The following is a 27414-nucleotide window of genomic DNA, read 5'->3' on the forward strand; positions in this document are numbered from 1 at the left end:
TCATGTTGTAAGAACAAGCGATGGTAGATGTGGATTCCACATGTTGTATTGGGACAAATGGATGAAAAAAGAGCATTTCTTGGCCATATATACACACACAGTGACATATATAATTCATAAATTAATGTTATACACAGGCAAACTTATATACTATATTCATACATACATATGTATATATGCATGTAACACATACATGTATATATAGCAATGGATATACATATATATAATGTTATATTATTATATAATTATATATATTTATACATATAAGTATGCAATATGGATATATGTGTATGTATATATCCATAAATGCATATATGTGTATAAATGCACATTGTGTATGCATATATATAATTTGCATATACACAAATATAAAATATATATATATATATAAATAAGTAAATCTGTGAGATAGTCCCTGCTCTTTTAATAGTGGGGAGAGAACACATTTAGGAGGTTGCAATAGCAAGTCTGTTGAGTGCCATAGTGGAACAGAAGGTACTATATTCTTGTTGAGCTTATTTCCATTGATAAAACCCTCTCTGTTTCTGATGTTCAGCCATTCAACAATGCCAAGGACTTAGATGATGACTATCTTTGGTTTCTTTTCCAGATATTCAGTGGCAGTGGCTAATGAGGAGGTGAAGGCTTGCATTATCAAGAAGAAGCAGCCAGGTCCTTTCTCCACAGGATGGCTTCTCTGGATGATGACTTCAGGGTCTCAGTCTGGGAGCAAGGCCAGTGGTCTTTAGGTTCAGGGTGCTGCATTATTTCTGTTGAGTTCTGAGGGGCAGTTGAGATCAAGGTGTGGTTTTCTGACCACTGGCTTCTGAATCTTCCTAAAAGACCTTTACTACTTTAGGTAGCTTTTCTTCCCTTTTCCTTCTTCAAAGAGCTCAACCCTGGATTATGGATACAAGGTTGGGTCAGAAGCAGGATCAGTGCTCTCAGGGACTTTGCTATTCTCTGAGTTTATCTGCCAATTAGTAACAATGAGTCAGTGGGGTTGGTGAGCTCATTCTCCATAGAGGTCATTGCTTTTGGTGATGGTTATGGGGTCAGGCTAAATCCACGAAATGTGAAATATCAAAGGAATCAGAAGAAAGCCACTAGTATCTTGAGGAAGTACTTCCTGGAGGATTTATGGGAAGTCTTAGACAAGAATTTTAGAGGTTAAGAAAGCATGAATGAATTGCAATGATATTAATAATAACTAACATTTCCGTAGCATTTATTATGTATCAGGTAATGTGCAAAGCACTTTAAAACTATTATCTCATTGATCCTTACTTCTGGGAGGTTGGTAATATTAGTGGCCCCCTTTTACAGATGGGGAAACTGAGGTTAAGTGACTTGCCCATGTGAGAAATACTGAAAAGTTGGGTTTCCAGTGTTATGAGTTTGGAGGTGGTGTAGAATGGTGGATACCACTGACCAAGAGGTTTTCAGAATGTGAAAGGTTAAGGAAGGTTAAGATTCCACAGAATAATTAAATTTCAATCTCTCAGAAGCCTTGAGCAAATAAGGAATTGGGGAGCTAGAAAAGCACAGATGGATTCAGCCAATCAGAAAGAATTTTGTGGTTTTGACAAAACCACAAATTTAAGATAATAGCTAATCCAGCCCAAAAAAGTTGGGGTCAATGACCTGACATGACCAAATTACTATTGCTTTAAAAGGCTAGTTGAATATTAAACAATACACCCCAGAGGAGTTTTCCACCACTTTTGAATATGGGATGTATGATGGGGGCGGAGGGACATGATCACACACACCCCCCCCCCACTTATTTATTTATTTATTAAAGCTTTTTATTTTCAAAACATCTGCATGAATAATTTTGACCCTTCCAAAAACTTGTGTTCCAATTTTCCCCCTTCTCCCCACTCTCTCCCCTAGATGGCAAGTAATCCAATATATGTTATACATGTTAAAATATATGTTAAATCCAATATATGGATACATATTTATACAATTATCTTGTTGCACAAGAAAAACCAGATCAAAAAGGGAAAAAAAGAATGAGAAAGAAAACAAAGTAAGGAAACAATAACACAAAGAGTGAAAAAGCTATGTTGTGGTCCACACTCAGTTCTCTCTCTGGGTATAGATGGCTCTCTTCATTACTGGACAATTGGAATTGGTCTGAATCATCTCATTGTTGAAAAGAGCCATGCCCATCAGAATTGATCACTGTATAGTCTTGTTGTTGCTGTGTACAATGATCTCCTGGTTTTGCTCATTTCACTCAGCATCAGTTCATGTAAGTCTCTCCAGCCCTCTCTGAAATCATCCTGTTGTTCATTCGTATAGAACAATAATATTCCATAACATTAATATACAATAACATTCAGCCATTCTCCAACTTATGGGCATGGACTCAGTTTCCAGTTTCTTGCCACTACAAAAAGGGCTGCCACAAATGTATTTGCACATGTGGGTCCCTCTCCCTCCTTTAAGATCTCTTTTGGATATAATTCCAGTAGAAACACCACTAGGGTCAAAGGGTATGCACAATTTGATAACATTTTGAGCATAGTTCCAAATTGTTCTCCAGAATGGTTGTATCCTTTCACAACTTCAACAATGTATCAGTGTCCCAGTTTTCCCACATTCCCTCCAATATTCATCATTATCTTTTCCTGCCATTTTTAGCCACGCTGAGAGGTATGTAGTGATATCTCAGAGTTGTCTTAATTTGTGTTTCTCTGATTAATAGTAATTTAGAGCACTTTTTCTTATGAGTAGAAATGTTTTCAATTTCTTCATCTGAAAATTATCTGTTCATATCCTTTGACCATATATCTATTGGAGAATGGCTTGAATTCTTATAAATTTGAGTCAATTCTCTATATATTTTAGAAATGAGGCCTTTATCAAAACTCTTGAATATAAAAATGTTTTCCCAATTTATTGGTTCCCTTCTAATCTTGTCTGCATTGGTTTTGTTTGTACAAAACTGTTTTACTTAATATATTGATTATATATATATATATATATTTAGGGGGAAACATATAGTATGGTATCAGAAAGAAGGGAAGGGACCAATCTGTTCTCTGAAGGAGCTGTGCCAAGCTAATAAGTATAACGTTTCTCTCACTTCTCTGCTCACTTTTCTTCTCTCATTGCTCAGGGGTCCCTCTTCCTGAAGAGAAATGGGGCTCACTTCTTGCCAGAAACATTAAGATGATTCCTTAAGATTCTTTTTAAATAAAATTTCTTAGATATCTGATTTTCAGTGTCAAGAGTGTGTTTCTAACAGCCAGGATCATATAGGGTGTAAATATCTGAACTGGATTTGAGTTCTGGTATTCTTGACTCCAGTCTAGCCCTCTGACCATTGTGCTCTCCAACACCAGTGAAACAAAGAGTGATTACATTTACAAGATCCATTGAAATATTAGACTCAAATACACGATGTTTGAAGAGTCTGAGGGCAGCCATTTGTTATCAAAAGTTTTAACCACCCTAAGACTTTTTGGATCACTCTGTTTAATAATTAGAATAGTCATAAGTAAGGGTGGGAGATTGATCCAAACATTTTGAAGAGCAATCTGGAATTCTACCCAAAGAATTATCAAACTGCCCATACCCTTTGATCCAGAAATACCACTACTAGGTTTATTTCCAAAGAACTTGCTTTATTCCATATATTAAAAAGAAAATAAATTTTAAAAGAAAAAAGTAAGGAAGAACAAATAGAGAAAAAAGGGGCCATATAAAACTTTTGAAAAAGAGGGCAAATTAAAAGCATTATTTAACTGGCCATTTAGTTTTTTGGTTGAGAAATACTCTCTCTAGGATTAATTTTTAAGGCTATATTTGGCAAATGAATAGAAAAAAGCATTTCGTAGACCTTCCCTATGTGCATTTTTCTCTAAAATGAGGTGTTTGGATTCGATTAGCTCTCAGGTTCCTTCCAGTTCTAATATTCTATTAGTTTTAGATCCTCTAAGGGTCTCAAAGCTCTTGGCTCTGTCGGGGGAATCATGTGAATTATTGTTGTTTTCCAAGCAAGACGGGGAGCCAGAAAAACTGAAAGCAAAACCAACACACACGGCTAAGGCAGGGAAGCAAAAACAGCAACATGAGTAATGTTAATTTTTTTTATATAGTAATTTATCCATGTCACTTAGGCAATGGGTGGAATAGTGTGTTTCATAACAAAAAATGAGAAGTGAAATGTTTGACATTTAATATCTCCAAACTAACCAGGGTGACTATTTTCAAGTTGCTAAATGACTACTCTGAAAGCCAACACTTTGCAGTAGCCAAAGAAATAATGTATATCAGGACAAATGCCCATTGATAGCAAAATGTTTAGCTAATTGTCTCTGTATTTGACACATCTGTTATTGACCCAGTGGTTTGTTTATTTAACTTCTGACTGTTATCTTCATTAGGGGTTTTTAATATAACCAAATAGTGTTGGTTTAGTATAGCAAAAGGGATATATTATACTCATGTTTACTCTCATTTCTAAAACTAATTATTTTTAATTTTTTCCCTTGATAATGACTCTGAATAAGTACAGGAATGTTGATGGAGGTAAAATATATGAATTTGCTCATTATTAATGGACTCTGGCTTTCAGTTTCCTTATTTGAAAAAAATGTGTATGATTTCCACAGTGTCTTTCAGCTCCAAATCTGTGACATTAGTCAGTTACTGAAAATTAAAAACAGAATTAGGTCTTCTTGCAGCACAGGAAAAATGATTTGCATCTATAATAACAATAATAATAGCTAGCATTTAAATAGCACCTTAAGATTTGCAAAGTATTTTACAAATATTATCTTATTTTTATCCTAACAACAAATTTAAGAGGTACTTGCTATTACAATCTCCATTTTACAGACAGGCAAACTAAGACAGATTGTGGGTAAGTGACTTGCCCAGATTCACATAGTCAGTAAGTGTCTGAGGCTGAATTTGAACTCTAATCTTCAGTTTTACTGTTCATATGTTCTATTTACTAGGCTTCCTCCCCAAATTAATTAAAACAAATTATTATCAACAAATAGCATTTCTGAAATTTTATTCTCTGTCACAATAAAGAATTTGCCTTTAAAAAGGAGCATAAGCTTGATGAAAATAGGAAAGTAGTTTGTAGTAATATTATTCTCTTATTTTCCATAATACTTCTAAAATCATTGGTCAACATTGATATTATGAAATAGAATTATAAAGCACAAAAGGTCACTTCTCTTTTTAGTCAGTGTGAGCCTACAGATTTAGTTTTAAAAAAAATTTAGTTTTCAAACGAAGTGCTTCAAGCACAGACAGGAACAAAAATACTGAAAATATATTACCAGAAGGACCAGTTAAATGTGCTAATGATGGTACACATGTATTACATACATATGCTGCACATGTGCTTAATTTTTTTTAACTAAATAGGAAAATCTTACTCATCTCAGTAGAAAACAGGGTTGAAATTTTACAACTGCTGCCATTTGAGGACTTGATGGTATTTTGTCTCTGTGCAGTTTGTCAAGAGGCAATTTATCTAAAACTGGAAAAGGATATGGTTTTGGCTGACTAAACTGTGGAGTGATATGCAATGATAAAAGTGCTTAGGGGAATTTTGGGGGCTCTTGAGACAAACTTAGGGGGCTGTGTAGGTGTAAAGAGTCGACCAACCTCCCTTTTTTGTACATTTTTAAAAACCTGTGAATCTTGCTGACATTTTATATCTCATGCGGGAAAGAAAAACCATTGCTAGTGAGTTTGTATTGTGGAGTCCAGACTGACATTAAGACAGTTTTTTGGTCCTTGGGTAGCCAATCCTTCTCTTAATTGCAGGGCACATTTTGGTCTTAGTGCTTGGTCAAAGAGGAATTTAAATATGAGCTATGGATGAGATCTCCTAATTCTATAATTGGGTTGGTGTGTGTCTCCAGGGCCTCTACCCTGTTGATAGCAGAAGAGGATGAGGACTTTTTCTTGATCTGGGGAGAAAGTATCTGTTTTTATTACTGCATAGGTCAATTTTTTTGGAGATTTTAATATTGTAATGATAGTGTTCTGAAGCCACCTTGGGGGCAGCTGAATCGGTAAAGAAACCTGATGAACTAGGTAAAGCAGGGATTTTGAATTGGGAAGTCATGGTCATTCCCTGGGCTGAGTATGTAAGTCATTTCTTCCTTGCAAATGAGCTGAAAACTGGAAAAGTTCTGAAGACAGGGGAAAAAAGATTAACAATAAAGATTTTTATTTAGGGCTTAAAGTTCTGTAGAACATATAGATTATTTCATGTTAAAGCATATCCTATAGGGAAGTCCCATTATTCACATTTTACAGAAAAGAAAACTGAGATACCAGAGGGGTTAAATGATTTTGAATGGTCTTGCAATGAGTAAGAGTTGGAAGTAGGAGTTGATTCATCTGTCTAACTTCAAGTCACAGACTTTCTGCTACTCCATAGATTTGGAAATCTAAACAGAAAGCAATGATATTCTTTGTTAGGGAAAATTCTGTTTAAATCAGCTAGGTTCCCAGGAATAATGATATTGGCCACCAATGGAACCTGATGATTAGAGAAAGACTTGGTCATCTAGCGTAGAATAATAGGTCACAGAATCATAGAAATATAAATTTAGAGTAGAAAAGAACTTTAGAAATTATATAGTTCAACCCCCTAATTTCTTATCAGATAAGAAAAGTGAAGCTTGGGAATACTGAATGATATTCCCAAAGTCATATAGGTACTAGATAGAGGGGCAGGAATTAGCATTCATGTCTCCAAATTCAGAACTCTTTAAAATTTATTTATAATAGACCCATAGGAAGCAATAGGGGTGTGCTGGTAATGCTCAACAATTGACTTCCTGGAAAAAATGTATTCATCTCTCTCTTTTAAGTTTAATTTGCATTATTAACGTGACTTTCTTAAGTCTAGACAATCAACAAAACAATAAATCCAATTCTGCTTTGAAGTATCTACTGACTTTGAAGTATAAATACTCACTTTGAAAATTTAACCACGTGCCTTTCCATGTCTGTCCTAATTGACTCCATCACACTCTTGGAACCAAGACTTACCCAAAGAATCATTATTAACAGTAGACCAAATGAATGAAATAGACCAATGCATTCAGGCAAACTGATCCCTGAATAGAGACAAGTATAGAATTTTCAGAATCTCTGATCTTTAGATTCCTTCAGGAAGGGTGAGATAAGAAACTATTTGGGAAGTGGAACACAAGATTGGGAAGTTTAGAAGAACCATAGAGAACGTCACCTTTCCTCTTAATAGGGTAAAAGGTCTCCAGAAATAGCAATATAATTGAGCCATGATGAACCATTAACACATTAGGGTAAAATAATGCATGTATGATGAAGTAGAAAGACCAAAATATTTAAAAACTGGTTCTAGCTATACTCCTTACTGTGTGACAGAAGATAAATCACTTAGATTCTTTAAGGTTTCATTTTCTTATCTGTAAAATGACAATAAATATTTGATTGTTGTTTTTCCTGCTCAAAGAGAACTAAATTGACATCAATATGTCCAACTATATCTGATCAGGCCAATGTGAACTCAGAATGCTCTATCACAGTGCACATGGGCATTTGGAGTGGAAACGTCTCTAAATTTGAGCATCTCATGTTTCTTTTGTTATGCCATTTGCTGCTCACAAATGATAGGCGAGTTAGATTTTATTATTTCTATCACATAGAAAAGAAAATTTAGACTTGGAGAAGTTATCTATCTGTATTTCAACCTTCTTCCTCATGTACCTAACAAATAGTTATCTCTAGATGTAGCCTTTAGAACGTGCTTCCTTTTCAACCCTCCTTCAGAATTCCTCACTTCCTTTATGATGCAGTTTAAATAACTCCTTTTTCCTGAAGTCCTCAACTGTTAGTACTTTCCATCTCTACATAGCTTCTGTATATTTTGTATATATTTATTCAATATATACTTTAGTTATATGTGTATATATATATGTATATGTATATATATGATTTTGAAATGTATATATGTATGTATTATATATACATATGTACATATGTATGTGCATTGTACATATATACAAATTCAATTAATTCAAAATATATATATACATATATATTCAAAATCTCTGAGTATATACATACATGTATGTACATAGAAACATTGCATTTCCTGTTAGAATGTAAGCAGGTTTCTGATGGAAAAGAATTTTTAAATTTCTTGTTTTTGTACTAGAAGTGCTTGGCATAGCATCCAGGACATAGTGGGCTTTTAATCAGTGCTTTTGACTGCTTGATTTGAAAATCTTCAGTGATGGGGGACTCATTCCTTTGTGTAGCATTTCACTCCACCTAATTGTCTGTAGAGTACTAGACTTGGAGTTAGGAAGTACTGAGTTCAAATTTGACCTCAGACACTTACTAACTCTGTGACTCTGGGCAAGTCATTTGACTCTATCTCAGTTTCCTTGTCTGTCAAATGAACTGGAGAAGGAAATGGCAAACTACTCTAGTATCTTTATCAAGAAAATCCCAAATGTGTTCATAAAGAGTCACATATGACTGAACAACTAAAAAAGAAATTACCTGCTTTTCAGATATTTCAACCCTTTACTCTCAATTAAGCCTTTTTTCTATAAGCAAAGCATGTCTAATCTACCTTCCCTATGATAGTTCTGCAAATATTTGTGAGTTACCATCATTTTGTTCCCTAAATCTCATTTCCAGACTAAACACCCACAAAACAATACTTCAACAGTCTTCATGACTAGTTCTTTATCTATCCCAGGTATTCTCCTGAGCAAGGCTCTGATCTCTGCTTACTCACTTCCTTCTGTTGAGGTTGGGAAGGGACCTCAAAAGGTTGGGGGATCACAAACTGGTGTCCTGAGGTGTCTCAAAAGACTTTGCAGGCTTGAACCCATATCCAAATCAAGGGGCAAAGTTTATTGTAATTGTAATTCCATTTGAAGTGGGCTAAAGTCCAAGAGTTTTAGTAAGGAACCTGGAGAAAGGAGACACCTTTATCCAGTTCTTCATGTCATTGACATACTAATTTTATGCTTTAAGGTTAGAACCAAGGAGTGTTCTCAAGAATTTGGTTATCACTGATCAACAGACAGTAATGTTTGTAGGACTATTTTAAGGCCAGAAGACTTGAAATCATTGACAGACAGATTGTTAGAACAATAGTCTTCTAAGGTTAGAGAGTCTCAGGATCCCTAATATATCTTCCCTAAAGTTTAAGGGAAGAAATATTATTATATTCCTAGACCAGAAGACTTTTTACAATCATTGACAGAACAATAGCATTCTTAGATCAGAGGGCCTCAGGATCACGGATTACAAAGCCAGAAGATTTAGAATCGCTGACAGATTGTTAGAACAGAATAACCTAAAGTTTGCAAAGTGCCCAGCAAGCTTAGAGAATTCATCCTGCTTCTATCATTGCCTCAGACTTTCTTAGTCTGGTCCAGCTTTTGTAAACTATAGAAAGAAAATCCTACTAACTCAAGGAAAATCGGTGATTTTTATTTTCCTTGCTATTTTTGAAATTATGATTTTCTTGATCTAGTACCTAGAAAGAAAAGATGAGAGGAATCACCTAGATGTATGGAGACTTCCAAACTGATTTTGATCATATATGATTTAGCCTAGGAGGGACCTTAATAGTCATGTAGTTCTAAAATCTCTTATGAGTTCACAGAGAAGTGAATTTGTTTCTCTGAGGTTGCACTGAGTAAATTGTAGGATCAACAACTGAACTCAGGTTCTTTGATGCTATATCAATTATGTTTTACATTTATTACAGGCAAAATGACCTCATATATTGAAGGCAAAGTAGAGTGTGCCCAACTGTGATCCTTGAGACCAAAATAAGCTTGAAAGACTCTGCCATAGGTTGGGCACAAAGTAGTCCATATGAACATTTGGTTTGATGTCTCTAAATTTGCACATCTCACATTTCTTTATTCAGTCCTTGGGACACTATTTTATAAAATAGCTGCCCAGGTGCACAGGATTTGATGCAAACATAATTTTTATTTTAGGCATAAAGGGAAATGAAATTGAGGCATGTCAATATGTAAAACCTTTAACAGTAGTCAAATACAACCACAAGCCCATAGGATTTCAGGATTTATAGCTGAAAGAACCTCAAATATCACCCAATTAATTCATTAACAAGGATTTATTTAGTACCTACCATGTTCTGAGCACTATGTTATATACTAGGTATACAGAGAGAAAAATAAAGCAATCTCTGTCCCCAGGGTGCTTACATTCTAACTAGAGACTGCATATATACATATGAACGTAGTCCTCTTCTGGGGTATTTTACCAACCTGGCCTCTCATAGGTTACAGGATGAATCTCTAGGGAGTGACTGCTAGCTCATGTTCAATAATAATTATAACTAATTTATAAATAACCTTTTACAGCTTGCAAAGTACTTTACATATATAATATCATTGATCTTCAGTTTGAGGCAAGACAATTTTACAATTAAGGAAAGCAAGATTGTGAGGTTAAGTGAGTTGTGATATAGAGTGTGGATTTGAGGTTAGATTTAAATCCTAGTCTTCCAGATTTAATGTCCGGAGCTCTATTTACTACACTGAGCAAGCAAATCTATAGATATGTGCTTTTAAAACTCTAGCTCTTGTGCTCCAATTGCTGTTCTTATTTCAATAGATGTAATTAGGACAAAGTAAAAACTTTTTCTAAAATGTGGAAATTTCAGAATTGCATTATGATCATATATGATTTAGCCTAGAAGGTACCTTAACAGTTATATAGTTCTAAAATCTCTTATGAGGATTCAGAGAAGTGAATTTAGTAGTAAGAACAGTAGCTAACAAACATTTTTATCTCAAACCTGGCATTTGTGAAAAAAGGAGGCCCATATAAAGCGTACATTAATAATGAAGCATCCATATAGGGATGATATGTGGACAAAACAACTCATCCTTCTGTTGTAGCAAGTCTCTGATATTCTTGTTTTCTCCTGGTGCTCATTTAATATTCTCCTTTCTGAGCTAGGCTCTTTGAGCCTGTTCTTATCTGTAGTTTAACTACAAGTGATAGGGTTAATGCAACCAGAAATCCAGAATTAGCTCTTTTCTCTGCTATCTAGGGTCCCACTCCTTAGAACTGTCTCCACTGACTGTCTCTGTGGACAGTGTCTCCTCCTAGGAGTGCTACAGAAGATGGAGAAAGGAGAAATCCTTTCCTCTACTGCTGCCCTCTACAAAGGACATACAAGAGAAAAGGAAAAGAGAAATCTCTCAGGAGATGATTTCCTCCTCCATAGATGGCTAGTTTCTAGACCACTAAGGGTCCCATTGCTAGATGCTGCTTCTTCCCCCGATTCTCTTCAGGCTGGCCAGCTAGCTTTTTAAAGGCCACCTGAGGTATGTTCACTCTTATGCTAGCCAGTGTCAAATTTCCTCTTTAATTTCATCCAGGAAGAAATTCTTTATACCTCATAAAGGGGTCACAAGGAGAAAATATTTTCTACTTTATAGAATTAACACCTTGTTGTTTTTGATATCTTTTCTTTCTGTGATATTATCAACTGGGGTGGATTGTCCTAATCAAATTACCTATCACACACATATATATGCATATGCACAAAATAATTATAATTGTATATGATATATAACATATAATTGTATGTAATAATTATAAGATCATCTAGTACAGTTTCCAAATTGGTCTCTTTGTCATAAATGGCTCCTCATCTCCGGCCTCAGTGCTTTATACAATCTGTTCCCATGAATATTATCTCTCTTTGTTTCTACCTCTTAGAAGAGGGAAAAGCTGAATACAAAGCTATTTTGATTCCCCTAATTTTAAATTATTTCCCCTTTTCCATAAAATTCCTTTGTATATATTTAAAATTTATTTATCTAGAATCATATTATTTCTTTCAAGTAGAATATAAACTCTTTGAAGGCAGGAATCACTTCGTTTTCATATTTACATCTCTTGTTTCTATCCCATTGTTTGAAATGTAGTGGGTTCTTAGAAAATGCTCTTTGAACTGGATTGAATTCTCTAGTTTTTAGATGAGAAAATTAATTGAAGATTGTTATATTTACTAGTTTATAGAGTAATTATTTCTATTTAAACCATTGTAAGGAACTTGACAAAAAAACTAGACTATCAACATAATACATAAACATAGGGCTTTCTCATCCATTGAAAATCTAATAAATCTTTTTTAGAGTTACTGGCTGTAAATTGGAGCCCTGATGAATAGTAGTAGATTAATGATGAATATACTATTTAGTGATTCTTTTTTATTTTTTAACTAGCCCCTGTCCCAATAACAGGTAATCTCTCATTTTTAAAGGGGGAGTCTCAAAGGTAGAATTTGAATTAGAGCTCAGCTTGATTTATTTGTAAGCAAAGGACAAGAATACTCTGAAGTTTTGTCTTGGAGTGAGATTAGAAATTTATGACCTTTGGATGTCTTCCTCCAAATGTTATTTCCATTCTGGTCCTGATTTCTTCCATTTTCACTATTAAGTAACTTTATTATGAGAAGTCATGAAAAATCCACATATATCTTTAGTCTTAAGGGATAAAGTTGGATGAGAATAATTAATTACAGGGCTTGGGAGAATTAATTCATGTTTATGATTAAGGTTGAAATACTAAGTGGGAAGATATGGTAGTGATGAATAAAGCTGAAAAAGAGAAGATTTAAGGTATCTCTTCTAGCCTAAGGCCAAAGTCAGGAGTGGAGGAGGGGCAGGCAAGACTCAGGGTATTTTGAGTGTTTTCTTGAACAGTGGTTGGATATTGGACTGAGTGTTTATTAGTGGTAGCATGTAAATTGGGAAGAAATTCAAGCTGAGATCCCTTAATGTATCAAGCCCTGGGGCCTAAATCAATTGGTGATATTCATGGGAAGGAACACAGGCTGTTGTCTAAGACAAATTACTTGTTCATTAAAACAAAAGGACATAGCTGTATAGCACAGGGAGAATAAAAAAATATCTTAGCAACAATTCATGAGGTGATGACAAAATCATAACTGAGGGCCAAAGCAATTTCAACCAAGGGGGATCCCCAGAGGATGGAAGGCAAGAATTTAAGATTAGCAAAGAAATTGAGCTTCACTCAATTGATCTGATATTTTCCAGCTTTTAAATTAGGATAGCTGCACTCTCTCACCTATACATGATGGGTGGCAAATTCTTCTAAATGGAGAGCAGCTCTGTTAAGGTTAATGACAGATATTAGAGCAATGTATATGATGCTAGTTCACATGTGTGAAGTAGGTCACAAGTAGGATTAAGGGATGGAGAGTATAGGGAGGCAGATTTTGCTCACTAATAGACAGATATTCCTCACTCCTGAAGATGACTGAAAATTGAATGGGTTTTATTAGGAGGTAATAAGTTCCCCATCACTGGAAATACTTTGCCCATGTACCAGACATTGCCTAGAGCTGTGGTTTGGCTTTGGTGGGGGAGTGGGTGGGAGGGAAATGGAATAGGTTAGAGGCTGATTTCTCAGTCAGTCAGTCATTCAATGATGATGTACACACCAGATCACGGTAGATAGCAAAAGTTGGGGTTTGGTCACATGAAGAATTCACAATGGCCATCTCTCTGGCTAAAGGTAGATTTATTTAGGAGAATAGGTTCACAGACAAAATGAAGGGATACAATATATACCAGGAATGGTAAATTTGAAATGTTTTTGTGAGAGAATAGAAGGGCATTTTAATAATTAAAATGGAAAAAGCAAGTTCTCTTTTGTTGATTTTGCCATTTGCCAGGAGATTGGGACATACCCTTAGCTGGCAGGCTAAATACTGACAATAAGGAGGAGATTTGGGATCAGAAGAGACACCATAAAGTATGGTGGGATTAGGAGAGACCATGTGGAATGGAAGAGGGGCAAGGGGAAAAACACCATGAGGTAGAATGCCATAGCAGAGTGACCCAAAGGAGGGCAGCAGCCACGGGATGGGCCATAAATAAATTTGGAGGGAGATATTAACCTCAGGGATGCGATTGGGATTTCTGATGGGGCATGACAAGGTAAGACTGGTGGAGACTCCTACAGAGGGTGGGTCTAAGGGCTTTCCCAGAACTCGGATTTCTCACTGGGTGACCTCCCCAAAGGGCCCAGGGAGCTAAACTGATCTTTCTGTTAGTGCCTTCTCTCTGCCTGCCGCAGGGCTCAATTGTCCAGTTTTTCTCACAGTCACCATTCAGCTACTCATCAAAATGAGCATTTATTAAGTACCTAGGTTAATGTGCTAGGCTCTGGAGATACAAAGAAAGGCAAAAGACAGAACTTGCCTTTGAGAAATTCTGTTGGTTGGTTGCTGTCCTTCGTTTTCCAAGAGGACCAAAATGATCTTTTAAAAAAATTATAACTTTTTATTGACAGAACCCATGCCTGAGTAATTTTTTTTACAACATTATCCCTTGTACTCACTTCTGTTCTGACTTTTCCCCTCTCTCCCTTCACCCCCTCCCCCAGATGGCAAGCAGTCCTGTACATGTTAAATATGTCATAGTATATCCTAGATACAATATATGTGTTCTTTTGTTGCACAGGAAGAATTGGATTCAGAAGGTAAAAATAACCCGGGAAGAAAAACCAAAATGCAAACAGTTTACATTCATTTCCCAGTGTTCTTTCTTTGGGTGTAGCTGCTTCTGTCCATCCTTGATCAATTGAAACTGGGTTAGATCTCTTTGTCGAAGAAGTCCACTTCCATCAGTATCATACAGTATCGTTGTTGAGGTAGGACCAAAATGATCTTGATGGAATATACCTTCTAGGGGAGACAGCAATAATTTTAAGTTTCCCTGACCTTAGGGTACTTCTGTTCTAACAATCTGTCTGGCTTTGGAATCTGATCCTGAGGCCTTCTGATCTAAGAATGCTATTGTTCTATCAATGATTATAAAAGATTATAAAAATATTTCTTCCCTTAAACTTAAGGGAAGATATATTAGTGATCTCTAACTTGTTCTGACAATCTTGTTCAATGATTCTTAAATCTTCTTACTTTAGATATTTCACACAAACTATTAGACACTATATTCTTCAGAAGAGGCAGCTGATAGGATGGGGCTTCTCAGTATTGGGTCAGACTAGCCTCTAAAAAGTGAGAGCAAGTACATCAATGTGTTGAGATAGGAAGGAGCAGCAGAGCTCTGGCAGGACCTGTACTGGTTTTTTCTCTTGCTTGTGTCTTCATTGTAAAAGAGATCATCTGTGGCTGTATTTGCGACTAGGGTCAAGGTTTGTGCTAGTCTATGAATTAGAGAGCTCCTCTTTTTGCTTGCTAAAACTAGAGAAATAAGCAATGACAAAACCTCGTTTTAGATTCAATCTAGAGCTGTTTCTCTGAATCAAATTGCTTAATGTTTATTTCCAATTTCCTGTTTCCAGAGGAAGAGAGGCAGGTATTGAGACTGTGACATTGTGATTACTTGTGGTTCCTCTGTTTCTGGTTAGAAGTTGTCTTACATGACTACTAAGGAGGTATATATGTCTGTATAGTGATAATTCACATTGTCTTTCTTTTTTGTCTTTGTCGCTTCAAGGCATGATACATAGTAGGTACTTAGATGCTTATTGAATTGAATTACCTAGGACTTTCATGGTTAACAAAATACCTTCTAATAATTCTTTATAGCTCTTCTTACAGCTGAAGTAATCAAGGAGCAGAGAGCTGAAAGAAACCTTAGACATCACTTTTAACATTCTTAGTTTACAAGAAGGAAATTCTTCTCCAGGTAGCAAGCAGGAGAACTGGAATTAAAACTACTGACTCTAAATCTGAAAATTTCCTCACAATGCCATGCTGTTCCAGATGACAGATATGTAATAGACTATCTAAAGTCATATAATGAATAAGCATGGGAATCAAGAACGAAATTCTGGTCTTCAAACATTAAGTTCAGGGTACTTTTCAACATACTACCCTATCTCATTTTGAAAGATAGTTGAGCTTTTATATAATATGGATAAAACACTTTCTGCTGGACACTGAAATGAGTTCTGTGTTTTTTATACTCATTGTTCTTTAAAAAAGGAATAAAGAAAGAGATAAAAGAATTTTAGAGCATATGAGGATTTTTTAAAAAACAGAAACAATTTATCATTTTTAATTGGGAGACAAGTAGAAAGGCCTCCTCTAGAAGTAACAAAGTACAGAATCTTGGCTTTTGAATTTTAGGATTCAACGATCAGTCTGAGAGAAAAACAAAATGGTTCAACAATGAATTAGTGCTTTCCCTTTTTTGGTCATTACAACACAAAATGATAATTATTTTATTTATTGTTATTGCTTTGTTTAAAGTTTTTGTGGTTTTAATCTCAGATAAACTAAAGAGGTGTGACATTTCCAAGAATCTAATATGCTGAACTATTCTAATGAATCTTTCCATACACTCACAGATTTAGGTGTGACTTGAGGAACTATGTAAATATGGATTGCTTAATGTTGCTCTGACATAAAAGGGGGTAATGCAGTCATGTATCTGAAAAAAGTTCATTTAAGCTTACAAGAAATCATTTGGCCTGTAAGAAACTTAGTAAAACTTGAAGTAAGACACATGGAAGGTAATAGAATTGTGTCTTTAAAAAAATGAAGAAATTAAAACCATTTCTAGTCATATGAAAAATGTTCTAAATCATTATTGATCAGAAAAATTCAAATTAAGACAACTCTGAGGTATCACTACACACCTCTCAGATTGGCTAAGATGATAGGAAAAGATAATGAAGAATGTTGGAGGGGATGTGTGAAAACCAGGACGCTAATACATTGTTGGTAGAGTTGTGAACTGATCCAACCATTCTGGAGAACAATTTGGAACTATGACCAAAGGGCTAAAAAACTGCAGTTTTTAACTAAAACCTTTGATCCCGCAGTGTCTCTATTGGGTCTATATCCCAAAGAGATCATAATAAAGGGAAAAGGATCCATATGTGCAAAAATGTTTGTAGCAGCCCATTTTGTGGTGGCAAAGAACTAGAAACAGTTGGGGAATGCCTGAACAAGTTATGATATATGAATGTAATGGAATATTATTGTTCTGTAAGAAATGACCAGCAGAATGATTTCAGAAAGGCCTGGAGAGATTTACATGAACTGATGTTAAGTGAAGTGAGTAGAACAAAGAGAACATTATACACAGTAACAAGATTATACAATGATCAATTCTGATGGACACGACTCTTCAACAATGAAGTAATTCACACTAATTCCAATAGACTTGTGATGGAGAAAGCCATCTGCATCCAAAAAGAGGATTATAGGGGCTGAATGTGGATCACAACATAGTATTTTTTTGGGGTTTGTTTTACTTTACTTTTTTGTTGTTTACTTGCTTTTTATTTTCTTTCTCATCTATTTTCTTTTTGATCTGATTTTTCTTGTGCAGCATGATAATTATGGAAATATATATACAAAAATTGCATATGTTTAACATATATTGGATTACTTTTTGTCTAGGGGAGGGGATAGAGAGAAGGAAGGGGGAAAATTTGAAATATGGGGTTTTGCAAAGGTGAATGTTGAGAATTATATTTGCATATATTTTGAAAATAAAAAGCTATTATAATAAAAATAAAATAAAATAAAATAACCATAGTTATGGCAAAGAGCCTGCTTCTAGTCTATAGTTGGTGTGTGGACAAGTAATCTATGTCCTTAGTGCCCCCAAGGTGATTTTTTTCCCTAAGATGATAAATTGCAGACAAATTACTGATCTTTATTGGTGAAGGGAATTTCTGTAATCGAAGTTCCATAAACTGATGAAGCCAAGGTCCACTGTTCTTCTCCCCAACCTCCCCCCCCGCAAAAAAAAAATTATGGCGCAAAATTTCCAGTTTTTAATGATCTCTCTATATTCTTTTCATAAAAGATTAAAACATTTAAAGTGATAAAATTGAGATCATAATTACCTAGATTAATATATTCCTTAAGGGAAAATCTTTCTATTTGGAAGCCAGTCACCAGATGGAATAGACTCCTAAAGAGAACTCTGAGGAGTTAATATAACCAGTACATTTTAGAAAGGACTGTAAATTTCTAGAGTATAAAAGAATAAAAGTAGATTAAGGAAATGGAGATGGAGAAAGGGAAAGCAGCTTTTTTTTTTTTTTTTGATGCCTCAATAAAAACATTTTTTCCTCCACAAATATTAGGTGACTTTGTAAGGTCTATTTTTCCAATAGTTTTTCTAAAGAGAGACAAGATTCTAGACACTGCCTAGTTCAATTGCCTAATTTATTAAGTGAAAAAGTTGAATGTAACTCCCTGTATCAAAATTTCTCTCAATCAGAAAAGAAGACAAATAATGGAATGACTTTAGCTGGTAGTTCACTGATGTACAGTACTCAGGCTCCTGGAGAGAAGTTATATTCTATTATCTGTGAATTGATAAAATAGACTTCCAATCTCTGATAGCTACAAAATGTTATGATTAATAAAGTGAAAGTTGACTTAAAAGATTACTAAATTCATGGGTAGTTCTTTGTCATCATGACTTTTCTCAGTCAGCTGTGGCTAAACACTGTACAACTATTCTCATGTGGAACTCAGAAATATTTTTGATGTTGTTTAAGAAAGTTGGAAATCTCTTATTTAGATATGTTCATGTGAGGTTGGAACTAAGAGGATTATTTATTTTTAGAGATTCACTATTGCTTGTTTTCAGGATAGGTGCTATACATTAGTCCTGTCAAACAGAAATGGAAGCTAAGTCCTGTTGATTTAGAAAACCACAATATTAACATTATCTACATTGCATTGTATTTTTATTTATTCTGTTAAATATTTCCTAATTATATATATATTTAATTTCTTTTTTTTTATTTTGAAAAAAATTCTTTACATCATTATCCCTTGCATTCACTTCTGTTCAGACTTTTTTCCTCCCTTCCTCCACCCCCAGATGGCAAGCAGTCCTATACATGTTAAATATGTCACAGTATATCCTAGATACAATATATGTGTGCAGAATCGAACAGTTCTCTTGGTGCACAGAAAGAATTGGATTTAGAAGGTAAAAATAACCTGGGAAGAAAAACAAAAATGCAAACAGTTTACATTCATTTCCCAGTGTTCTTTCTTTGGGTATAGCTGCTTCTGTCCATCATTGATCAATTGAAACTGAGTTAGATCTTTTCTTTGTTGAAGAAATCCACTCCCATCAGAATACATCCTCATACTATTGTTGTTGAAGTATCTCCTGGTTCTGCTCATTTCACTTAACATAAGTTCATGTAAGTCTCTCCAAGCTTCTCTGTATTCATCCTGCTGGTCCTTTCTTACAGAACAATAATATTCCATAGCATTCATATACCACAATTTACCCAACCATTCTCCAATTGATGGGCATCCATTGATTTTCCAGTTTCTAGCCACTACAAACAGGGCTGCCACAAACATTTTGGCACATACAGGTCCCTTTCCCTTCTTTAGTATCTCTTTGGGATATAAGCCCAGTAGTAACATTGCTGGGTCAAAGGGTATGCACAGTTTGATAACTTTTTGGGCATAATTCCAGATTGCTCTCCAGAATGGTTGGATTCGTTCACAACTCCACCAACAATGCATCAATGTCCCAGTTTTCCCGCATCCCCTCCAACATTCATCATTATTTTTTTCTGTCACCTTAGCCAATCTGACAGATGTGTAGTGGTATCTCAGAATTGTCTTGATTTGCATTTCTCTGATCAATAGTGCTAATTATATTTTAATCTGGTTCAGGCCCATGGGGGTTTTGCAGCATTCCAGGCCCACAGGCTACAAGTTGTATATTTTTGTCATATAGGAATAATAATAATGGCTAGTAATAACACTTTTACAAAAATTATGCCATTTGATTTTCACAACAACCCTTGGAGGCAAATCTATTATCATCCCCATTTCACTAATGAGAAAACTGAGGTAGACTGAGGTGACTATGTTCCCCTCAATTAGTAAATGCCTGGGATCTGAACTCAGATTTTCCTGACTCCAATTGCAATGTCCTTATCCACTGTGAAACTTACTTAGCTGCCTAAGGAAAGAAAGCGAATTGGAGCAATCCATGATCCTGACAATCTATAGCAGCACAGACAAGACAAATACTGGATCAGGTCTTTCTCCTCTCACCAGGCAGGATTTGGGGTAAGGTGGGGATGGGATAGGGTATTACTTTTTCCAGTGTTCCCAGGAAGTTGTAGGGATTTATTATCATATTTTCTAACTCTTGGAATAGAGTATTTTACTATTGAAATACATTAATTTTTGGAAGTTTGGTTATAGCCATTAGTAGAAAAAAGGCATATGGGATAATGAAAGTGTATGTGAAGTGGGTCAAGTTCCACATTTGACATATAATAATTATATAATCATGGGCAAGGTACTTAATCTAACAGTTTTTGCAGGAGAGTATGAATTACATCAGAGTTGCCAATCTGTATCAATAGAGTAGTATTTTTGAGGGAGTTCCTTATTCTAATTAAATCATAGGTCGGGACCCATTAAAAATAATCAATAAAGAAGTAGTAAAGAACTTAGAAAACATGAATAAAAGCAAGACATTTCCCCAAATTTCATATCATGTTCATTATGACAAGATGAAGAAACAGGAAGTATTTTGAGGGAAAGGACAAAAGAAAGAGATAAGGAGGGAAGGGGCATTTAACTTGAAAGGCTGATTTTTTTCTCTCTGAAGTCATCTGACCACCTTGGACATTAATCAGAGGAGAGCGTTTCTCATCAACTTGCTCCTCCTGTTAAATAGCAGGACTTGGACTGTGGATCCCTCAGCTATAAATTCTCTCAGTCTCTAGCCTGGAAGAAGCTCAGTCTTTAAAATTGCAAATAAAAATTATCTCTCTCTTTTACATTTGAAAACTTTTTCTCTTGATATTCTCTAAGTGGACTTTTTGAGTTTTGTGTTGCTTAAAATTCCATCTTATGTCAAAAGCTTTAAAATACTAAAAGGAGTCTATTGCTTTTTTTTCTCTTCAAGAGAGTTAGGAAATCTGAATTCAAATCTAGCTTCGGACACATACTAACTGTGTAACACTGGACAAGTCATTTATCACCTATTTCTGTTTCTTCAAATGCAAAATTGAAATCATAATAGCATCAATATTCAGGATTGTGAGGATAAAATTAGGTAAGATTTGCAAGCTGCTTTGTAAACCTTAAAATGGTATATAATGCTGCTAGCTTGTACTTGTAATTTTGGGGACTTTTAAGTTCTATCTGATGATGGAGGAAATACTGTGAAGAATCCTTTCCCTGAGATACAGTGCTTGCTGACCACTATGGTTTTCTGGAAATGATCCAAAGGATTAAATTGCATATTTTTTTGGACCCATTCTATGATTTTGTTGTTGAGTTATGGATCACATTATTAATTAACTTCCCAAGAGAAAACTCCCATTTCCAATGCAGAGCAGCATTTCTTGAGCAACTTTCAACCTTTAAAGAGATGTTTGGAGCACTAACAGTTAAATGACTTACTATCACAGATGATTTGAACACAATGTTTCCTGACCTGATCCTAGTCCTTGATATCCACCAAGCCATACTTCCTCTCAGGCCTTAAATATTTATCAGGAAGAGATCCTAGAGACATTAGCATTATCCTTTCCTTTATAAATTTCAGAACCTCTCTCTTTTCTAAGCAACAACTCAAAGTGTCTAGTTTTCTGAACTTGTTATGCTGAATTTGTTTGGTGCCCTGTGTCCAAGAATATGCTTATGTGATACATCATCAGCTTCAGCTATTGCCACAACATCTTCCCCCCCCCAAATAGTATTTTGTTTTTACAAATACATATAATAGTTTTCAACATTCATTTTTATAAAATTTTGTGTTCCAAACTTTTCTCCCTACCTTACTGACCTTCCCCTATCCCCAAGACAGCAAGCAATCTGATATAGGTTAAATATATGCAATTCTTTTAAGGAAATTTCCATATATGTCATGTAGTACAAGAACAAAAGAGGAAAAAAAGAAACCACAAGAGAGAAACAAACAAAAAATGTGAAAATACTATGCTTTGATCCAGTCAGTCTTCATAGTTCTCTCTGGATGTGGATGGCATTTTCCATCTCAAGTCTATTAAAATTGTCTTGGATCACTACATTGTTGAGAAGAGTAAGTCTATCATATTGAATCATCACACAATCTTGCTGTTAGTATGTACAGTCATCTGATTCTGTTCACTTGATTTAGTATCAATTCATGTAAGTCTTTCCAGGCTTTTCTGAAATCAGCCTGCTCACCGTTTCTTACAGAACAATAATAGTCCATCACATTCATAAACCAAAACATATTCAGCCATTCCCCAACTAATGGATATCGACTCAATTTTCAGTTCCTAGTCACTAAAAAAGGACTGCTACAAACATTTTTGCACATAATTGCCAGCACATCTTGGCAACTAGTTTTTGCAAGTCTTTCTCTTCTTATCTTGCTCTAGACCAGGAATTCTTAAGCTTGTGTTATGGATCCCTTTGATAATCTGGTGAAGCCTGTGTACTCTTTCTCATATTTATGATTTTAAGCACATAAAAAATGCACAAAACAATAAAGATAATAAGTTAATGGGAATAAAGATGCATTTTTTCTCCATTCAGGTTCATGGAAGTTTTTTTATTTCTGAGGGCATCTTCTCTAGCCACTAAGTCTAGATTTCTGAAGATTTGTTCAAAAAGGAAAAGAGAAATTCACTGAAAAGTTTGCAGGAAATCAAGAATGGTGAAATTTAAAGATATCAATATAAAAACATTTATGAATATACAATATAAATAAATTAATACAATTTAATAAAAGTAAATTAGCCAAGATAGACTGGGGGGAAGGTACCCAAACTTGTTAAGCTATTTCTTACCTCAAGTTCCCCAGAATTATCTAGCTTTCTCTATGACTCACTAGGCCTGGAGTCTAAGGCATAATATTTTGACTCCTTCTTTTGGCTCCACAAAGATAATACTTATCCTAATAACAAATAATCTGTAGGTATTTCTGGCATATATAGCTACATGGATTCTCTGGCTGTACAAATTTGCCCATGTGAAAAATTCCCAAGTTCACTCAATAAATCAAGAAATCTCAAGGTAGCTATTGACCTTGTTGTGTTCCACCCACATTTCTACCTTATTACTTGACTAACGAGGTACTTCCCCTTTCTGTGCCCAAAAAGGGTTGGGGAGGAAAACAGTCATCTTTTATAATGCAGCTTGTCTTCCAAATTACCCAGAAAGCAGAATGATTAAATTCAACATTTTCTTCTTTTACAAACAAGTTAGTCAGCCAACAGGTTATTTATGCAATACTAACTAACTGTGTGCAAGGCAAAAACAACCATCAATTCCTGTCCTTAAGGAGTTTATGTTCTAATGACCTAGCATTATGTAAACAACTAAATTCTCTCTCTTTCTGTCTCTGTCTCTGTCTCTGTCTCTCTCTGTCTCTGTCTCTCTCTCTCTCTCTCTGTCTCTGTCTCTCTCTCTGTCTCTGTCTCTCTTTCTTCCTTCCTCTCTCCCCCCCCTCTCTCTTTCTCTCTTTCTCCTCTCCTCTCTACCTGTCCCTTTCTTCCTTTCCATCCCTCCCTCTCTCCCTCCCTCCCTCCCTCTGTCTTTCTGTTTCTTTGTCTCTCTGTCTCTGTCTGTCTCTGTCTCTCTTTCTCCCGTTTTCTCCCCCCTCCCCTCTCTCTTTTTCTCTCTTTCTCCCCTCCTCTCTCCCCCTTCCTTCCTTTTTCCCCTCCCTTCCTCCCTCTGTCTTTCTGTTTCTTTGTCTCTTTGTCTCTCTGTCTCTGTCTCTCTCTATCTGTCTCTCTCTCTGTTTCTCTCTATCTCTGTCCCATCCTTCCCCTCCCTCCAAATAGAAGACTTTTTATCTGTTTCTGTAGGTAACAGAGAACCATTGGATTCATTCAGGGGGATGAGAAAAGAGGGAAGTTACTCATTTAGATCTACATTTTAGAAAAATCATTTTGATAACTAAGTGGATGATGGATTAGAAGCAGGAGGGAATTGAGAGGAGCACCTGAGAAGGTTATTGCAATACTCCAGTCAAAATATGATGAAGGCCTGAATTAGGAATGAACATTTGGGATTGGTGCAAATGAGGAGTTAAGGATGACATCACAATTGTGAGACTAGTGACCTTGATAATAAATAGAAAAGTTCAGAAGATAGAGAGGATTTGAGTTGAAAGACAATGAGTTCTTTTGAGTTTGAGATTCTTTTGGGAAATCCAGTTTGATATGTCTAAGAAACATTAGAGAGATGCATAATTGTAGATTAGCAGAGAGACTAGAGCTAGATATATACACAAATACATGTATTTAGTAATCATTGCACAGCAATGATTACTGAACCTATGGAACCTAATGAGAACATCAAGTACTGTAGTATAGAGTGAAAAAAGAACAAGGTCAAACCCCTTGGGGATGCCCTCAAGTTTAGTGGACATGATCTGGATGAAGAACTAGTAGGGGAGATTGAGACATAGTCAGAGAGGTAGGAGAAGAACAAAGAGAGAGGTATCTTATGAAAGCATGGAGAAAGGATAGTATTCAGAAGAAAAGTTGACAACAGTCTTTTTTGTTATTTCTACTCATTAGAACATAATTCTGACCTCTTCCCCACCTGTCTAAGTCTAGGTACCTGTAGTGATGACATCATTATTTAAAATGGATAGTAACTTCCTGTTTTTTTCATTTAAATTACTGATGATTATGAAAGAAGATAAGATTAATTTTAAAAAAGGCATTATTATAAAGAAGATGGATAACATAAGAAATAAATAAGATAAAATAAGGGAAAAAAATAAAGTAGCAGGAATAGGATAAAAAGAGAGACAGAAGGAAAATAATGAGTAAAAATAAAATGGAGGGAAATTTACAAATAGTAATTATAAGTTTGAATATGAATGAGATGAACTTGTGTTTGACAAGAGAATATTGTCTGTGGCAACAACAATATTGTTTAATAATTACTTTGAGTGAGTAAATAATTTTTACTTTAAATGCCCAAATCAATTATGAGGGACATATAAAGAAAGACACTATCTGTATCCAGAGAAAGAATTGATAAACAGTAGTATATATAGAATATTTTTACATATACATTCCTAGTTGTATCTAATGTGGGGGAGGAAGGGAGAAAAAAAGAAAAAAATTCATATCTTTATTTTTCCCTTCTAAATAGCATTTTCCCTCATTATATCTCAAGAAAATTTTTAGCATTCATTTTTACAAAATTCTGAGTTCTAAATTTTCCTCTCTCTGTCCCTCCCTCTCTTCCCCTCTTTCAAAGGTGGTATGTAGTTTGATATAGTTTGTACATGTGCTATCATGTAAAACATTTCCATATTAGTCACAGTTGTGAAAAGGGAAACAAAGCAAGAGGTAGAATAAAGGAAGTGAAAAATATATGCTTTGATCTGCATTCAGAATTCCATCAGTTCTTTATCTGGATATGGATAACATTTTTCTTTCTGAGTTCTTTATGTTTGTCTTGGATCAATGTGTTGCTGAGAAGAACTGAGTCATTCATAGTTAATCACATGATACCTTTATTATATTTGAAACAAATATCAAGTTGCACATAATAGATTTGAATTTTCATATGCAATCATCTCTTTATTATATTATGTTATGGAAATGTTTTTTTTATTCCATAAATTAAAAATAAATAAATAAACACACAAATAATTCTTTTAAAAAGAAGGCATCAGGCATGTTTAAAGAATTGAATGTGGGCTGATTCCAGAAGGAGTCGGGATATGCTGGAGCCAGATCTAAGGGAAGAGAAGATTGTTGAATTTCAAGTGTGAGTATTTAAATCTCATAAGTCAGCAGGGCAAACTATAAATCAGAGCTTGATTTATAGTAATATTGTTTAGATTCTACCCTTAATAAAGTGATGGAGAAAATGTTAATAATGCAAATTTTAAAAAAATCTATCCCCTCTAGAAAACTATCATTAAACATTTACCAGAATACTACTAAATGGGAAGACATTGTGGGAAAATTTCCTCTAGTTGATTCAGGTTGGAAAGTGAATCTGGTGCTAGAAAGGTCTCAGTAGAAATAAAGTGCAGAATGCTATGAATTTCTCCAAATTACAAGTGATATAGTTCCAGAACACTGGGATCAGAATCTCTTTCCCCTTTTATGTTGAGTCACTCAATTAGGAGTGCTCTAACTAACTGTTTCTGGTATAGTTTGGGTCTTTGAAACATCTTATTACCTCCTTGGGTAAGAACCTTTAAACGTAGGCATGAGAGCATCATCTTTTCAGTCCATGATGATGCACTTATAGACAAAGTGTTTTGTAATCCTCAGGGATAAGACCGCTCAAATTCTGAGCTCAGGATCACTGTATTTTTTCTGCTTTCTCTTTTCTTTCTTAGATTTGAGTTTCTAGCCAACATCTTCTTTGTCATTTATTGCAGAAACTTTTGTTTTTTGAAGTGGATTTACTCATAACTCTTTAACATCACACCTTTCATCTGGAGATTTCAAAGAAGTTACCAACCACCTGTCATTAAGTGTCATTATTTCTAAAGGAGGCAAAAGAAAGAAAGACTTGCTTGAAGTAATTGAGTCAGAATTGCCTGGAGTTTTGAGCCTTGACCCAGGGAGAGTGCAACATTTTAAATGTTTTTTTTTCCTCTAAAAATATAATTTTTGATATAATTATTTTCACATTAGGCTTCAATGGATTTGGCTACCTTTGGAATACATCAGTCTCAATAATAGTCATTGTTATAATAGCAATAATAATAGCTGTCATTTTTTAAACCAGACTTTGAAGTTTATAAAATATTTCATTGTACATGACCTCACTCAAATTTCTGAGTTAGACTTACCCATAGTTTTCTTCCAATTATTTAAATCTGATTTTATTAAATTTTTTATTTTTATAATTTTGTTCATACAGTTACTGGGTTTGTTTTGGCAGGTATACTCCCAATTAGGAGACAGAGTCTATCACTGAAACACTCAAATGTCAGGCTGAGGAGGACCTTGAGGAGGCAGACCTTTTCATCTAACTAGGAAAGCAACAAGTGGGAGGTGGGGCATTGAGTCCAGAAGATAGTGGACTAATAGGAGATAATGCATCTCTTGTTAAGAGATATCCCAAAGACAAACTAGAAACACTGAGGATAGGCAGCTTCAAGATTTCATAGGGCCAAAGACATTTGGAGTCTAGCAGAGAGTTATACCTAAAGGAAATTTCATGAAAACTCCACAAAAGAAGGCAAGAATTCTCTTCTCCTATTCCCTTCTTAATTTGTGGAATGCCCCTTTGTCACCTATAACTCATAGCTCCAAGTTATTTGGAGTTTGTTTCTCCTTTTATGAAGTCTTCATGAATGTCCCTGAGGTGCAGTTGTTCCGATGTCACACAAATATTCTTCATATTTGCCTTAGCACCATTGTACTCTAAAT

Source organism: Sarcophilus harrisii, chromosome 3 (assembly GCF_902635505.1).
Source record: "Sarcophilus harrisii chromosome 3, mSarHar1.11, whole genome shotgun sequence".
Lineage (NCBI taxonomy): Eukaryota > Metazoa > Chordata > Mammalia > Dasyuromorphia > Dasyuridae > Sarcophilus > Sarcophilus harrisii.